The following is a 16,886-nucleotide window of genomic DNA, read 5'->3' on the forward strand; positions in this document are numbered from 1 at the left end:
TGTGTGTGTGTGTGTGTGTGTGTGTGTGTGTGTGTGTGTGTGTGTGTGTGTGTGAATGCAGGCTGTGGTACTAAACTGGGATCTTATGAACAGCAAACAAGACTACAATCTGTAGCCATGTGAGTGTGTTAGGCTGCAGTGATAAACCACAGAGTGTATCTTGTCTACACTGATGCACAAAACATTAGGAGCTCTTTCCATGACATAGACTAACCAGGTGAATCCGAGTGAAAGTTCTGATCCCTTATTGATGTCACTTGTTTAATCCAATTCAATCAGTGTAGATGAAGGGGAACATAAAGGTGTCACTGGTGACTTGGTGCGTGAGTGAAGAATCAGGTGCAGAGAGCATATAGTTCCACAGGAAGACGTGCACTTTTAATATCGCACTGAGAATAATGCCCAACAACACAGGGCACGGAAAATTGTGGACCAACCCAACACACAGGGTACCAGGTCCAGAGCACGAACACCAAAAAACATACCCACGTAACATATGAGTAATCCCGCACGAAACAAGGGTGGGTAAACACACTTTAAATAAGGAAGCCCATCAAGCACACAAATAGACACAGGTGCAGCTAATAAGACAAAACAAACAGACAATGAAAAAGGGATCGGTGGTGGCTAGTAGGCCGGTGACGACGACTGCCGAGCACCGCCCGAACAGGCAGGGGAGCCAACTTCTAGTAGGCCGGTGACGACGACTGCCGAGCACCGCCTGAACAGGCAGGGGAGCCAACTTCTAGTAGGCCGGTGCCGACTGCGAGCACCGCCCGAACAGGCAGGGGAGCCAACTTCTAGTAGGCCGGTGACGACGACTGCCGAGCACCGCCTGAACAGGCAGGGGAGCCAACTTCTAGTAGGCCGGTGACGACGACTGCCGAGCACCGCCCGAACAGGCAGGGGAGCCAACTTCTAGTAGGCCGGTGACGACGACTGCCGAGCACCGCCTGAACAGGCAGGGGAGCCAACTTCTAGTAGGCCGGTGACGACGACTGCCGAGCACCGCCCGAACAGGCAGGGGAGCCAACTTCTAGTAGGCCGGTGACGACGACTGCCGAGCACCGCCCGAACAGGCAGGGGAGCCAACTTCTAGTAGGCCGGTGACGACGACTGCCGAGCACCGCCCGAACAGGCAGGGGAGCCAACTTCTAGTAGGCCGGCGACGACGACCGCCGAGCTCCACCCGAACAGGCAGGGGAGCCAACTTCGGCGGATGTCGTGACAAAAGGTTCAGGAAGGATGTTTAAGCCTTGAGACAACTGAGGCATGGATTGGGTATGTGTGCCATTCAGAGGGTGAATGGGCAAGACAAAATATTTATATGTCCTTCAGAAAGTATTCATACTCCTTGTATTATTCCACATTTTGTTGTGTTAAATCCAGAATTGAAAATAGATTAAATATAATTTTTTCTCTCACCTATCTACACACAAAACCACATAATGACAAAGTGAAAACATATATTTTTTAAAGTTTTTAAAATTGCAAATGAAATACAGAAATATCTCATTTACATAAGTATTCACACCCTTGAGTCAATGCATGTTAGAATCCCCTTTGGCAACCATGACAGCTGTGAGTCTTCCTGGGTAAGTCTCTACGAGTGCTGCACACCTGGATTGTACAATATTTGCACATTATTCTTTAAAATAATACTTCAAGCTCTGTCAAATGGGTTGTTGATCATTGCTAGACAGACATTTTCAAGTCTTGCCATACATCTTCTAGCCAATTTAAGTCAAAACTGTAACTAGGCCACTCAGGAACATTCAATGTTGTCTTGTAAAGCAACTCCAGTGTATATTTGGCCTTGTGTTTAAAATTATTGTCCTGCTGAAAATGTGTCTCCCAGTGTCTGCAGACAGAACAAGGTTTTCCTCTAGGATTTGCCTGTGCTTAGCTCTATTCTGTGTATTTTTATCCTAAAAAACTCCCTAGTCTTTGCCGATGACAAGCATACGCATAACATGATGCAGCCACCACAATAGTTGAAAATATAAAGAGTGGTACTCAGTGATGTGTTGTGTTGGATTTGCCCCGAATATAAAACGTTGTATTCAGGACATAAAGTTCATTTCTTTGCCACAGTTTTACTTTAGTGTGTTATTGCAAACAGGAATATGTTTTATTCTGTATAGACTTGTATGTGTGGGGTATAGAGATGAGGTAGTCATTCAAAAATCATGATTAACACTATTATCGCACACAGAGTGAGTCCATGCAATGTTAAGCACAGTTTTACTCAACTAACAGTATTTAGACTTGCCATAACAAAGTGGTTGAATAGACTTCAGCTTTTCATTTTCCACTTTGACATTATGGTTTATTGTGTGTAGGCCAGGGACAGAACATCTTAGTTTAATCCATTTTAAATTCAGGCTGTAACACAACACAATTGGGAAAAAGTCAGGGGTGCGAATACTTTCTGAAGGCAATGAAGGCGCACCAGTTCAAATGTGTCAAGAACTGCGACGCTGCTGGGTTTTTCACACTCAACAGTTTCACGTGTATCAAGAATGGTCCACCACCCAAAGGACATCCCGCCAACTTGACAACTGTGGGAAGCATTGGAGTCAACATGGGCCAGAATCCCTGTGGAAGAGTCCATGCCCTGGCGAATTGAGGCTGTTCCAAGGCGATAGAGGTGTGTAACTCAATATTTGGAAGGTGTTCCTAATGTTTTATACACTCAGTGTATATTCAGCCATGAAAAAAGTATACTGGGGCTCACTATGCTAACCAGGCAACAAGATCTCACAGTTTTCCTTTGAAGTTTCTAACGCAATAATTGGGTGTGATTACAGAGTTAATTCCGTGTGGTTGCAGGGTTAAGACAGAAACAACTCAAAGGTTAAGGTTAGGGCTATGGTTTAGGAAGGCATACAGTCCAGGTCAAAAATGAGGAAACACCTACTCATGCAAGGGTTTTTCTTTATTTTTACTATGTTCCAAATTGTAGAATAATAGTGAAGACATCAAAACTATGAAATAACACATATGGAATCATGTAGTAACCAAAAGAGTGTTAAACAAATCAAAATATATGTTATATTTGAGGTTCTTCAAAGTAGCCACCCTTTGCCTTGATGACAGCTTTGCACACTCTTGGCATTCTCTCAACCAGCTTCATGAGGTAGTCACCTGGAATGTATTTCAATTAACAGGTGTGCCTTTTAAAAAGTTAATTTGTGGAATTTCTTTCCTTCTTAATGCGTTTGAGCCAATCAGTTCTGTTGTGACAAGGTAGGGGTGGTATACAGAAGATTTGGTAAAAAACCAAGTCCATATTATGGCAAGAACAGCTCAGATAAGCAAAGAGAAACGACAGTCCATCATTACTTTAAGACATAAAGGTCAGTCAATACAGAACTCTGCAAGTGCAGTCGCAAAATCCATCAAGCTCTATGATGAAACTGTCTCTCATGAGGACCGCTACAGGAAAGGAAGACCCAGAGTTACCTCTGCTGCAGAGGATAAGTTCAATAGAGTTACCAGCCTCAGAAATTGCAGCCCAAATAAATGCTTAACAGAGTTCAAGTAACAGACACATTTCAATATCAACTGTTCAGAGGAGACTGCGTGAATCAGGCCTTCATGTTTGAATTGCTGCAAAGAAACCACTACTGAAGGACACCAATAACAATAAGAGACTTGCTTGGGCCAAGAAACATGAGCAATGGACATTAGACCAGTGGAAATCTGTCCTTTGGTCTGATGAGTCCAAATTTGAGATTTTTTGGTTCCAACTGCCATGTCTTTGTGAGACGCGGAGTAGGTGAACGGATGATCTCTGCATGTGTGGTTCCCACTGTGAAACATGGAGGAGGAGGTGTGATGGTGTGGGGGTGTTTTGCTGGTGACACTGTCAGTGATTTATTTAGAATTCAAGGCACACTTAACCAGCATGGCTACCACTGCATTCTTCAGCAATACGCCATCTCATCTAGTTTGGGCTTAGTGGGACTATCATTTGTTTTTCAACAGGACAATGACCCAACACACATCCAGGCTGTGTAAGGGCTATTTGGAGAGTGATGGAGTGCTTCATCAGATGACCTGGCCTCCACAATCACCCGACCATAACCCAATTGAGATGGTTTATGATGAGTTGGACTGCAGAACAAAGGAAAAGAAGCCAACAAGTGCTCAGCATATGTGGGAACTCCTTCAAGACTGTTTGAAAAGCATTCCAGGTGAAGCTGATTCAGAGAATGCCAAGAGTGTGCAAGCTGTCATCAAGACAAGCGGTGGCTACTTTGAAGAAACTCAAATATAAAATATATTTATAAATGTTTGGTTACTACATGATTCCTTATGTGTTATTTCATAATTTTGATACAATGTAGAAAATAGTAAAAAATAAAGAAAACCCTTTGAATGAGTACATGTGTCCCAACTTAACTTGCACTGTATGTCGACATTCTCAGGACCTATTCAAACATCCGAAATGTAAGTATATTTCTAGTGATCAGGCTGACCCAAGAGCCTTCAGGGAAGATGGAACATTCGTGGCTGTCCAATACAATGAGAGGAATGGGAGTTATTCAAATGAAGGAGACTTTGAATAAATGAAGGTTGTGATGTTTTGGGGTTGTGATGTTTTGGGTTTGTGATGTGTTGAGGTTGGGATGTGTTGGTTGTAGCCGCTGGCCTTACTGCATGGAGAATCAGAGGCAGAAACATAATTTTTTTCCAGTGGTGTAAAGTACTTGAGTCAAAATACTTTAAAGTACTACTTAAGTCGTTTTTGGGGTACCTGTACTTTATTTTACAAATAATATTTTTGCCAACTTTTATATTTACTCCACTACATTCTTCAAGAAACATTTTTACTTTTTACTCCATACATTTTCCCTGTCACCCAGAAGTACTTGTTACATTTGGAATGATTAGCAGGACAGGAAAAGGGTCCAATTCACGTACTTATCAAGAGAACATCCCTGGTCATCCCTACTGCCTCTGATCTGGCGGACTCACTAAATCCAAATGCTCAGTTTGTAAATGATGTCTGAATGTTGGAGAGTGCCGCTGGCTATCCGTAAATAAATCAAAAACAGTAAAATGGTTTTGTCTGATTTGCTTAACATAAGGAATTTTGGGGTGGGAGGGTGGACAGTGCAAGTGTTGGGGTGGTAAAGTTGAAAGCCAGGCGGGCTGCAGCGTTCTGGATAATTTGCTGGGTTTTATGGCACAAGCTGGGAGCCCAGCCAACAGAGAGTTGCAGTAGTCCAGACGGGAGATGACAAGTACCTGGATTAAAGACCTGCGCTGCTTCCTGTGTGGGGCAGGGACGTACTCTACAGATGTTGTAGAGCATGAACCTGCAGGAGCTAGTCACTGCTTTGATGTTTGCAGAGATTGACAAGGTGATGTCCAGGGTCATGCCAAGGTAATTCGGTTGAGTGACCCGTCTTGAAGCCTGACTGGTTAGGGTCAAGAAGATCATTCTGAGAGAGATAGCAAGAAAGTTGATCAGAGACAGTGTTTTGGAAAGAAAAATAAGAAGATATACAGGTCTATAGGTTTTGACGTCAGATGAGTCAAGTGTTTTTTTTTGAGGAGGGGAGTGACTCAGGCCATTTTGAAGTCAGAGGGATGAATTGATGAGGGAAGTGAGGAATGGGAGAAGCTTTCCGGGGATGGTCCTGAGAAGGGGATGGGGTCGAGCCTTTTCACTCAGCTCCCCGCAGCCTTGTTCTGTAAGCTCCCAATGAGTCACTCAGCCACGGACTAGGAGGGCCGAGCCGGCAGGGAGGAAAGGGGACAGTGCTAGTCATAGGATGCAGAAAAGGAGAAGAGTAGTATTTATCTGTGTGGAACTTATGCACTGACGTACGTGCCCATATGTGTGTGTCCGTGTCTGTGTGATAATGTTTGTATGGGGCTGTGTGTGTCAAGGGACCAGTCATAACTCTCATTCAGCTATGTGAATCGGCAGAATGAGAATCGTGAGGGATGGTTGTTGTTGTTGGCTACTGATGGTTCAGTGGGTGTGTGTTTTTCTCTCTCTCCCAGCCTTGCTGGCATTGTACAGGTCCCCTCAGGAATGCACGCAGGCAGACTCAAGGACAGCCTTCGACAGCCTCTCCAGCGACGTCCTTGTCTTTGTGTCAGGATGCGTGATGTACTGGCATTTCTTAGCGAACACACACACACACAATGGCCTACCTCGCTGAACACACACACAATGGCCCACCACGCTGAACACACACACACACAAGCATTTCGCTACACTCGCATTAACATCTGCTAACCATGTGTACGTGACCAATAACATTTTATTTTATTTTATTTGACACACACAGTGGCCTACCTCGCTGAACACACACACACATACACACACACACACAATGGCATACCTCGCTGAACACACACACACAGTGGCATACCTCGCTGAACACACACACACACACACACACACACACACACACACACACAATGACATACCTCGCTGAACACACACACACATACACACACACACACACACAATGGCATACCTCGCTGAGCACACACACACATACACACACACACACACAATGGCCTACCTCGCTGAACACACACACACATACACACACACACACACACACACAATGGCATACCTCGCTGAACACACACACACACAGTGGCATATCTCGCTGAACACACACACACATACACACACACACACACAATGGCATACCTCGCTGAACACACACACACATACACACACACACACAATGGCCTACCTCGCTGAACACACACACACATACACACACACACACACAATGGCATACCTCACTGAACACACACACACACACACACAATGGCATACCTCGCTGAACACACACACACATACACACACACACACACAATGGCCTACCTCGCTAAACACACACACACATACACACACACACACACACACACAATGGCCTACCTCGCTGAACACACACACACATACACACACACACACACACACAATGGCATACCTCGCTGAACACACACACACATACACACACACACACACAATGGCATACCTCGCTGAACACACACACACATACACACACACACACACACACACACAATGGCATATCTCGCTGAGCACACACACAACGGCCTACCTCTCTGAACATACACACAATGGCCTACCTCACTGAAAACACACACAATGGCCTAACTAGCTGCTCTGCAGACATCGTGAATCCCCTTTAGGGCCACAGAGATCAGAGTGGATGCTAATATGGTTCAGAGGTTTGGAGTGTGTGTTTGTGTCTGGAGGAATGTGTTGATAATGGAATTGATGAGTGTTGAGGATTGTGTCCCTATTAGAGACTAATGTATGTTTCTACTCTTGGAATATATTTTCTCTTTAACACTGAGCTACATTTTATTTATCAGTGTTTAGGCCGCCAGGCTTTTTTCAAGCTGGTTTCAGGCTGGTTTCAGTCAGGCTTCAGTCTGGTTTCAGGCTGCCGTGTCAGAGACTTTCAGTGATAACGGCTGTGTCTGTAGTAGAGGCTGGCTTACGTAGCCTAACAGTTTTAATAGCTGTCTCTATCAGGGTTTTTATAGAGGTTGATTAAGTAATAGCTGTATTTGTTTGGGTTGATTCAGTAATAACTGTATTTGTTTGGGTTGATTCAGTAATAACTGTATTTGTTTGGGTTGATTCAGTAATAACTGTGTCAGTTTGGGTTGATTCAGTAATAGCTGTATCTGTTTGGGTTGATTCAGTAATAGCTGTATCTGTTTGGGTTGATTAAGTAATAGCTGTATCTGTTTGGGTTGATTCAGTAATAGCTGTATCTGTTTGGGTTGATTCAGTAATAACTGTATCTGTTTGGGTTGATTCAGTAATAGCTGTATCGGTTTGGGTTGATTCAGTAATAACTGTATCTGTTTGGGTTGATTCAGTAATAGCTGTATCGGTTTGGGTTGATTCAGTAATAGCTGTATCGGTTTGGGTTGATTCAGTAATAACTGTATCTGTTTGGGTTGATTAAGTAATAGCTGCATCTGTTTGGGTTGATTCAGTAATAGCTGTATCTGTTTGGGTTGATTAAGTAATAGCTGTATCTGTTTGGGTTAATTCAGTAATAGCTGTATCTGTTTGGGTTGATTCAGTAATAACTGTATCTGTTTGGGTTGATTCAGTAATAGCTGTATCTGTTTGGGTTAATTCAGTAATAGCTGTATCTGTTTGGGTTGATTCAGTAATAACTGTATCTGTTTGGGTTGATTCAGTAATAGCTGTATCTGTTTGGGTTGATTCAGTAATAACTGTATCTGTTTGGGTTGATTCAGTAATAGCTGTATCGGTTTGGGTTGATTCAGTAATAACTGTATCTGTTTGGGTTGATTCAGTAATAGCTGCATCTGTTTGGGTTGATTCAGGAATAGCTGTATCTGTTTGGGTTGATTCAGTAATAACTGTATCTGTTTGGGGTGATTCAGTAATAGCTATATCTGTTTGAGTTGATTCAGTAATAGCTGTATCTGTTTGGGTTGATTCAGTAATAGCTGTATCTGTTTGGGTTGATTCAGTAATAGCTATATCTGTTTGGGTTGATTCAGTAATAACTGTATCTGTTTGTGGTGATTCAGTAATAGCTGTATCTGTTTGGGTTGATTCAGTAATAACTGTGTCTGTTTGGGTTGATTCAGTAATAACTGTGTCTGTTTGGGTTGATTCAGTAATAACTGTATCTGTTTGGGTTGATTCAGTAATAACTGTGTCTGTTTGGGTTGATTCTGTAATAACTGTATCTGTTTCAGGTCTGCTAGCAGTATTGCTTAGATAATTACACAGTAGTGTGAGTGGAGTGTAATCTGCACAGCTCCACACTAGTCTGTGTTCACCAAGAACAGCACTACAGTCTTTGTTCACCCAGAACAGCACTACAGTCTGTGTTCACCCAGAACAGCACTACAGTCTTTGTTCACCCAGAACAGCACTATAGTCTGTGTTCACCCAGAACAGCACTACAGTCTGTGTTCACCCAGAACAGCACTACAGTCTGTATTCACCCAGAACAGCACTACAGTCTGTATTCACCCAGACCAGCACTACAGTCTGTATTCACCCAGAACAGCACTACAGTCTGTGTTCACCCAGAACAGCACTACAGTCTGTGTTCACCCAGAACAGCACTACAGTCTTTGTTTACTCATAACAGCACTACAGTCTGTGTTCACCCAGAACAGCACTACAGTCTGTATTCACCCAGAACAGCACTACAGTCTGTATTCACCCAGAACAGCACTACAGTCTGTGTTCACCCAGAACAGCACTACAGTCTGTGTTCACCCAGAACAGCACTACAGTCTGTATTCACCCAGAACAGCACTACAGTCTATTCACCCAGAACAGCACTACAGTCTGTATTCACCCAGAACAGCACTACAGTCTGTATTCACCCAGACCAGCACTACAGTCTGTATTCACCCAGAACAGCACTACTGTCTGTATTCACCCAGACCAGCACTACAGTCTGTATTCACCCAGAACAGCACTAGAGTCTGTGTTCACCCAGAACAGCACCACTATAGCTGTAGATCTAGTGACAGGGCAGGGATATATGCAACAGGGAGAGTTAGTTTAGATTGTTTTAGATGAGATGGATGGATAGATACTGCAGTACTATGTAAATAGATTAATTCACCTTCCGTACAGTATTTGCTGAGCAGCAGAAAAGTTCGTTTCAGTCCTTGGCATTACCCAGACTCCCTCTGTGATCCGTCCTCTCACTGACTTCCTCCCATCACTTGTAACTCTGGGAGATTTCTGGGAGGATTCCATCAACCTGGGAAATCCCACTTCTCTGGCTCCAATCCTGTGTGTGTGTGTGTGTGTGTGTGTGTGTGTGTGTGTGTGTGTGTGTGTGTGTGTGTGTGTGTGTGTGTGTGTGTGTGTGTGTGTGTGTGTGTGTGTGTGTGTGTGTGTGTGTGTGTGTGTGTGTGTGTGTGCGCATGTTTGCATGTATCTGTGTGGTGGGCTGTCCTTGTCTTGTCCGACTCCCTGATGTTGTTGTTGTTGATGATCTGCTATTGTAGCCCTTCTCCTATCTCTCCCTTCACTCTCTCTCTCGCCTCCCCCGCTCTCTTTGCCCTCTACCCCATTACTTCCTGATCTCAACCTCCTCCTCTCTCCCTCTTGTCTTCTCTTCCCTTCTCTCTCATCCCCTGTTCTATGGAGCCAGCCCTGGCAGTGCATCCCTCTCTAACCCCTGTCGGGTGAGTTTGGGATGGGGTTGGAAGTTTACATACACCTTAGCCAAATACATTTAAACTCAGTTTTTCACAATAACTGACATTTCATCCTAGTGTAAATTCCCTGTATTAGGTCAGTTAGGATCCACACTTTATTTTAAGAATGTGAAATGTCAGAATAATAGCAGAGAGAATGATTTATTTCAGCTTTTATTCCTTTCATCACATTCCCAGTGGGTCAGAAGTTTACATACACTCAATTAGTATTTGGTAGCATTGCCTTGAAATTGTTTAACTTGAATCAAACGTTTCTGGTAGCCTCCCACAAGCTTCCCACAATAAATTGGGTGAATTTTGGCCCATTCCTCATGACAGAGCTGGTGTAACTGAGTCATGTTTGTAGGCCTCCTGCCTCGTACACATTTTTTTCAGTTCTTCCCACAAATTTCCTATGGGATTGAGGTCAGGGCTTTGTGATGGCCACTCCAATACCTTGACTTTGTTGTCCTTAAGCCATTTTGTCACAACTTTGGAAGTATGCTGGGGTCATTGTCCATTTGGAAGATCCATTTGCGACCAAGCTTTAACTTCCAGACTGATGTCTTGAGAAGTTGCTTCTATATATCCACATAGATTTCTTTCCTCATGATGCCATCTATTTTGTGAAGTGCACCAGTCCCGCCTGCAGCAAAGCACCCCCACAACATGATGCTGCCACCCCTGTGCCTCACGTTTGGGATGGTGTTCTTTGGCTTGCAAACCTCCCCCTTTTCCTCCAAACATAACGATGGTCATTATGGCCAAACAGTTCTATTTTTGTTTCATCAGACCAGAGGACATTGCTCCAAAAAGTACGATTTTTGTCCACATGTGCAGATGCAAACCATTGTCTGGCTTTTTTATGGCGGTTTTGTAGCAGTGGCTTCTTCCTTGCTGAGCGGCCTTTCAGGTTATGTCAATATAGGACTTGTTTTACTGTGGATATAGATCATTTTGTACCTGCTTCCTCCAGCATCTTCACAAGGTCCTTTGCTGTTGTTCTGGGATTGATTTTCACTTTTCACCCAAAATACGTTCATCTCTAGGAGACAGAACGCGTCTCCTTCCTGAGCGGTATGATGGCTGCGTGGTCCCATCGCGTTTATACTTGTGTACTATTGTTTGTACAGATTAATTTGGTACCTTCAGGCATTTGGAAATTGCTCCCAAGGATGAACCAGACTTGTAGAGATCTACAATTGTTTTTCGGATGTCTTGGCTGATTTCTTTTCATTTTCCCATGATGTCAAGCAAAGAGGCACTGAGTTTGAAGGTAGGCCTTGAAATATATCCACAGGTACACCTCCAATTGACTCAAATGATATCAATTATACTATCAGAAGCTTCTAAAACCATGACATCATTTTCTGGTATTTTCCAAGCTGTTTAAAGGCACAGTCAACTTAGTGTATGTAAACGTCTGACCCACTGGAATTGTGATACAGTGAATTATAAGTGAAATAATCTGTCTGTAAACAGTTGTTGGAAAAATGACTTGTGTCATGCACAAGGTAGATGTCCGAACCAAATTGCCAAAACTATAGTTTGTTAACAAGATATTTGTGGAGTGGTTGAAAACGAGTTTTAATGACTCCAACCTAAATGTATGTAAACTTCCGACTTCAACTGTATTTTTATGTACATATTCTTATTCAGCCCTTTACATATGTGTATAAGGTAGTCGTTGTGAATTTGTTAGATTACTTGTTAGATATTACTGCACTGTCAGAACTAGATGCACAAGCATTTCGCTACACTCACATTAATAACATCTACTAACCATGTGTATGTGACCTATACATTTTGATTTGAGAGCACCAGCTGTTCGGGATGACTGTGTGATAACGTAGCCGATGTGAACAACATTCACAAAGCCTCTGGGCCAGACGGATTACCAGGACGTGTACTCAAAGCATGCGTGGACCAACTGTCAAGTGTCTTCACTGACATTTTCAACCTCTCACTGACCGATTCTGTAATACCTACCCAAGCAGACCACTATAGTCCCTGTGCCCAAGGAAGCGAAGGTAAGCTGCCTAAATGATTACCACCCCGTAGCACTCACGTCTGTAGCCTTGAATTGCTTTGAAATGCTGGTCATGGCTCACATCAACAGCATCCTCCCGGAAATCCTAGACCCACTCCAATCTGCATACCGCCCCAACAGATCCACAGATGACGCAATGTCAATCGCACTCCACACTGCCCTTTCCCACCTGGACTAAAGGAACACCTATGTGAGAATGCTGTTCATTTGTTCATTGACTACAGCTCAGCGTTCAACACCATAGTGCCCACGAAGCTCATCACTAAGCTAAGGACTCTGGGACTCAACACCTTCCGCTGCAACTGGATCCTGGACTTCCTGACGGGCCGCCCCCAGGTGGTAAGAGTAGGCAACAACACATCTGCCACGCTGATCCTTAACACTAAAGCCCCTCAGGGGTGTGAACTTAGTCCCCTCCTGTACTCCCTGTTGACCCATGACTGCATAGCCAAACACGACTCCAACATCATCATTAAGTTTGCTGATGACACAACAGTGGTAGGCCTGATGACCGACAACGATGAGACGGCCTATAGGGAGGAGGTCAGAGAACTGGCAGTGGGGTGCCAGGACAGCAACCTCTCCATCAATGTGAGCAAGACAAAGGTGCTGATCGTTGACGACAGGAAAATGCGGGCCGAACATGCCCCCATTAACATCAACAGGGCTGTAGTGAAGCGGGTTGAGAGTTTCAAGTTCCTTGGTATCCACATCACCAACTAACTATCATGGTCCAAACATACCAAGACAGTCGTGAAGAGGGCACGACAATGCCTATTCCCCCTCAGGAGACTGAAAAGATTTGGCATGGGCCCCCAGATCCTCAAAAAGTTCTACAGCTGCACCATAGAGAGCATCCTGAAGGGTTGCATCACCGCCTGGTTTGGCAACTGCTCGGCATCCGACCATAAGGCGCTACAGAGGGTAGTGCGTACGGCCCAGTACATCACTGGGGACAAGCTTCCTGCCATCCAGGACCTATATAATATGCGGTGACAGAGGAAAGCCCATACAATTGTCAGAGACTCCATTCACCCAAGTTATAGACTGTTTCCCTGCTACTGCACGGCGAGCTATACCATAGCGCCAAGTCTAGGACCAAAAGGCTCCTCAACAGCTTCTACCCCCAAGCCGTAAGATTGCTGAAGGAATTAATAAAATCGCCACCTGACTATTTACATTGTCCCCCCACCCCCACCCCTACCATTTGTACACTGCTGCTGCTTGCTGTTTATTATCTATGGATATTGACTTCACTCCCACCTATATGTACAAATTACCTCAACTAACCTGTACCCCTGCACACTGCCTCGGTACCAGTACCCCCTGTATATAGACTTGTTATTGTTACTCTTATTGTGCTACTTTTTATTATTATTGTTGACTTACGTCTATTTGGTAAATATTTTCTTAACTCTTCTTGAACTGGACTGTTGGTTAGGGGCTTGTAAGTAAGCATTTCACGGTAAGCTCTACACTTGTTGTATTCGGCGCAGTGACAAATAAAGTTTGATTTTGATTTTAACAGATCATTTTCTTTTTCCCCTCCCCACTCAGACCATTATACTGACAGTCCTAGCCAAATTCTTACATGAGAAATTGCTCTTTGCTAAAAAGCTATTTTTGTTTCTTTATAACCATTTTGATTGAAAACAATCACAGTAAGGTACTTCATTGTTACCCAGAAATGATTTGATATTGAGATAAAAATGGCTGCATTGGACCTTTAAGTACATTAAAAAGCAGAACCAAAGGAAACAATTAATGTTGTCTTAAAATAACCGCTATGCTCCACTATACTCCTGAATATTTCACCGCTGTGTTGTCATGCTGGTGTTTACAAAATGTCACTCGGCGGACTGGTCTGAACCTGAAGTGTTGTCTGGGATGACGTGCTCTGGCTGCCTCTGCCTGCTGTAGTCTGAAAGGAGATAAACACAGCCATTACTGATGTTTAGCAAAGCTCCACCACCACCCTGCTTAAAAGCAGCTAATTAAACCCTGAAAGACCAGAGCAGAGAGAGAATGCCCCAGAACAGCAACACAATTAGACCTAATCAAGTCATGAGAAAACAAAAAGATCATTAAAATCAAATCTAAATCTAATTCTATTTGTCACATGCGCTGAATACAACAAAGAAATGCTTAGAGTGAAATGCTTACTAACAAGCCCTTAGGTTAACCAACAATGCAGTTCTAAGAAAATTCCCCCCCAAAAAGTAAGAGATAAGAATAACAAATAATTAAAGAGCAGCAGTAAATACCAATAGCGGGGCTATACACAGGGGGTACCGGTACAGAGCCAATGTCAATGTGCGGGGGCACCGGTGTTGAGGTAACTGAGGTAATGTGTATATGTAGGTAGAGTTATTAAAGTGACTGTGCATAGATAATAACAGAGAGTAGCAGCAGCGTTCCGGGGAGGGGAGCAATGCAAATAGTCTGGGTAGCCATTTGATTAGCTGTTCAGGAGTCTTATGGCTTGGGGGTAGAAGCTATTTAGGATCCTCTTGGACCTAGACTTGGCGCGCCGGTAACGTTTGCCGTGCGGTAGCAGAGAGAACAGTCAATGACTAAGGTGGCTGGAGTCTTTGACACCGCCTGGTAAAGAGCTCCTGGATGGCAGGAGGCTTGGCCCCGGTGATGTACTGGGCAGTACACACTACCCTCTGTAGTGCCTTGCAGTCGGAGGCTGAGCAGTTGCCATACCAGGCAGTGATGCATCCCATCGATATGCTCTCAATGGTGCAGCTGTAAAACCTTTTGAGGATCTGAGGTCCCAAGCCAAATATTTGCAGTTTCCTGAGGGGGAATAGGTTTGATCGAGCCCTCTTCACGACTGTATTGGTGTGCTTGTACAATGTTAGTTTGTTGGTGATGTGGACACCAAGGAACTTGTCGATGAGAATGGGGGTGTACTTGGTCCTCCTTTTCCTGTAGTCCACAATCATCTCCTTTGTCTTGATCACGTTGAGGGATAGGTTGTTATTCTGGTACCACCCGGACAGGTCTCTGACCTACTCCCTATAGGCTGTCTCATCATTGTCGGTGATCAAGCCTACCACTGTTGTGTCATCTGCAAACTTAATGATGGTGTTGGAGTCGTGCCTAGCCGTGCAGTCATGAGTGAACAGGGAGTACAGGAGGGAGCTGACTGGCCCCCGTGTTGAGGATAAGCGTGGTGGATGTGTTGTTACTTACCATTACCACCAGGCTGTCAGGTACTCCAGGATCCAGTTGCACAGGGAGGCATTTAGTCCCAGGGTCCTTAGCTTAGTGATGAGCGTTGAGGGCACTATGGTGTTGAACGCTGAGCTGTAGTTAATGAATACCATTCTCACATATGTGTTCCTTCAATCCAGGTGTGAAAGGGCAGTGTGGAGTGAAATAGAGATTGCATCATCTGTGGATCTGTAGGTTGTTATCCAAATTGGAGTGGGTCTAGGATTACTGGGATAATGGTGTTGATGTGAGCCATGACCAGCATTTCAAATCATTTCATGGCTACAGACGTGAGTGCTACGGGTCGGTAGTCATTTAGGCAGGTTACCTTAGTGTTCTTGGGCACAGGGACTATGGTGGTCTGCTTGAAACATGTTGGTATTACAGACTCGCACAGGGAGAGGTTGAAACTGTCAGTGAAAACACTTGCCATTTGGTCAGCGCATGCTCGGTGTACACGTCTTGGTAATCCGTCTGGCCCTGTGGCCTTGTGAATGTTGACCTGTTTGAAGGTCTTACTCACATTGGCTGCGGAGAGTGTGATCACACAGTCATCCGGAACAGCTGATGCTCTTGTGCATGTTTCAGAGTTACTTGCCTCGAAGCGAGCATAGAATTTATTTAGCTCGTCTGGTAGGTTTGTGTCACTGGGCAGCTCTCGGCTGTGCTTCCCTTTGTAGTCTGTAGTTTGCAAGCCTGGCACTTCCGACAAGCATCGGAGCCGGTGTAGTACCATTCGATCTTACATGCTGACTACACCGCTCGCGTGTGGGAGCGTTGCAAAATAAATTTAGACATACATGTTATTCAATTATAGCACCCACACTGCTCGCGCTCGCCAACAATAGAAGTCAGTTTTATTTGCGACGCTAATCACTCTGCAAGTCCTGCCTCTCCCATCTCCTCATTGTTTATAGAAGCAGATACCCACATGCCATCTCCTCATTGGTTATACCCACGTGGGTGGCTGAAAGATGAACGGAGGTCGGTGGTGGTAATACTCATTTTATGAAAGTTAGTTGCCAATTGCCATATAAGTCCAAGGAAGAAAAAGCCTGGAAGGAGGAGAGTTGACTAGAAACGATTCGGTTGAGAGTTTTATGTGTGAGTTATTGTCGGAGTAGAGGACCTTGTACATTTCAGGTAAAATAACAGCTCAATGTTTTTATCCCAGGACAATTTAGCTAGCAACAGCAAGCTAGCTAAATAGGATAAATTAGCTAGCAACTGCAAGCTAGCTAGCTAAATTGCCATAACTGTTTAATGCTTTTCGACCTGTCCCCAAATTAATATAATTGGTTCAGAGTTTGTTTTGATATTTTAATCTTCATGTCTTGATCGCGTTTGGTGTGGGAGGACAAAATCAATTTGCGCACGCATGCGGCCA

General features: G+C 44.2%; 1 protein-coding gene across 1 annotated transcript in view; it reads left to right on the forward strand.

Annotated features, from left to right (window-relative positions):
- Window positions 1-16,886, forward strand: part of LOC112257039 (A disintegrin and metalloproteinase with thrombospondin motifs 2) — a 139,774-nt gene that overhangs the window by 11,257 nt on the left and 111,631 nt on the right. The window lies entirely within an intron of this gene.

Source organism: Oncorhynchus tshawytscha, linkage group LG08 (genome assembly GCF_018296145.1).
Source record: "Oncorhynchus tshawytscha isolate Ot180627B linkage group LG08, Otsh_v2.0, whole genome shotgun sequence".
NCBI classification, from domain to species: Eukaryota; Metazoa; Chordata; class Actinopteri; order Salmoniformes; family Salmonidae; genus Oncorhynchus; species Oncorhynchus tshawytscha.